This window comes from Arachis hypogaea, chromosome 10 (genome assembly GCF_003086295.3).
Source record: "Arachis hypogaea cultivar Tifrunner chromosome 10, arahy.Tifrunner.gnm2.J5K5, whole genome shotgun sequence".
NCBI classification, from domain to species: Eukaryota; Viridiplantae; Streptophyta; class Magnoliopsida; order Fabales; family Fabaceae; genus Arachis; species Arachis hypogaea.
The window spans coordinates 60195496-60197265 of NC_092045.1; the positions used below are offsets into that span (position 1 = coordinate 60195496).

The 1770-nt window shown below is 39.9% G+C and overlaps 1 non-coding gene across 1 annotated transcript; it reads left to right on the forward strand.

Moving 5' to 3' along the window:
- The first annotated feature begins 357 nt into the window (after window positions 1-357).
- LOC112719087 (small nucleolar RNA R71) lies at window positions 358-461 on the forward strand. The gene has a single exon (XR_003161404.1). It is a non-coding gene; the product is annotated as a small nucleolar RNA R71 (small nucleolar RNA).
- The last annotated feature ends 1309 nt before the right edge of the window (window positions 462-1770 follow it).

Below are 1770 nucleotides of genomic sequence, written 5' to 3' on the forward strand. Positions count from 1 at the left end.
AGCTTGTTCCCAGTCACCTTTTTCTCCTATATTCACTCCTTCTTGAGCTGGTGATGAAGTGATGACTGCTGCAACTTGGTTCTCTTCCATCTTCTTGGTAAGATCAGCTAACTGCTTGGTGATCATCTTATTTTGAGCTAGTAGTGCATCCATATGGTTTAGCTCTATCACTCCTCGAGTGTTGCTCCTTTCAGAAGCATAGAAGTAGTCATTGCCAGCTACAGTCTCAATGACATCTATGGCTTCTTCAATGGTTTCTTCTTGTTTAGAGAACCCCCTGATGAATGGTCTACGACCTTTTTTGATTCGTATGAAAGACCTTCGTAGAAAATGTGCAGTTGAACCCATTCATTGAATATGTTTGGTGGGCACCTTCTTGTTAAGTCCTTAAATCTCTCCCATGCTTCATAGAGAGTTTCACCATCTTGTTGTCTGAAGGTTTGTACCTCAGCTCTCAACCTGTTGATTCTTTGAGGAGGGTAGAATCTCGCCAAAAATTTGTTCACCACGTCTTCCCAGTTTGTCAAACTCTCCTTCGGGAAAGATTTCAGCCATTTAGATGCTTTGTCCCTGAGTGAAAAGGGGAACAAAAGCAATCTATAGACATCCGAATGAACACCATTAGACTTCACAGTGTCACATATTCTTAGGAAGGTGGTTAGATGTTGATTGGGGTCTTCTTGGGCACTTCCTCCGAATGAGCTGTTGTTCTGAACAAGGGTGATGAGCTGGAGTTTTAATTCAAAGTTATTGGCATGTATGGTTGGCTTTTGGATACTACTTCCACAATTTCCTGGGTTTGGATTGATGTAAGAGCCTAGAACTCTTCATTCTTGCCCAGCATGATTCACAGGGCCTTCTCTGGCATGGTTGTGAGCTTTTTCTTCATGGTTGTTTTCCAAGTTCTCCTCCATGTTTGTTTCAAAGTACTCATCCTCTTTCTCAGCACCAACAACTCTTTTCCCTCTTGCTTCCCTCCTTAATCTAAGGAATGTCCTCTCAGGTTCAGAATCAAAAGAAGTTGAAGCTCCACTTCTTCTCCCTATCATACAACTAACAGAACACACATCAAGAAATAAAATGAAGAGATTATTCTTGTTAGAGTGGCTGTTAGTATGAGTGGTGCAAATTATCAAACAGTTAGTGGGTTAGTGAGCAGAATTGTAAATAATAGCAAAGTAAAAGAAAACAGAAAGGGGGGATGGGGGAGAGGAAGAAAATAACTGATACTGAAGGTAAATGACTAGGTAAAACAAGCAAAAGAAAATGCTCAATCTAGTGATCTTCCAACTTAATCATTGTCGATACAAAATCAATCCCCGGTAACGGCGCCATAAACTTGATGAACGAAAACTTGTCTCTCAACAAATCTCCCTTCGACAAGTATACCAAATTATCGTCAAGTAAAAACTCACAATAGAGTGAGGTCGAATCCTACAGGGATTGATTGGTCAAGAAACTTTAGTTGGAAGAATGTGCTAGTTCAGCTGAGCAGAAATTGAGTTGAAAATTGCATAAATTTAAATGGCGGAAAAGTAAAGTGTAGAAAGTAAATTGTAGAATCTTAAATGGGGAATTGGGGAGATGAACATGAAAATAAATAGCAGAAAGTAAAGAGAATGGGTAAGATCAGAAATGGGGGATTCATTGGGCTTAGGAGATGTTGCATTCTCCGGATCAAGTTCATTATCATCTCTTTCTCAATCAATGCATTCATTGATCTCCTTGGCAATCTTAAGTGATTGGATCCCAATTCCTTGGCAACCCAAT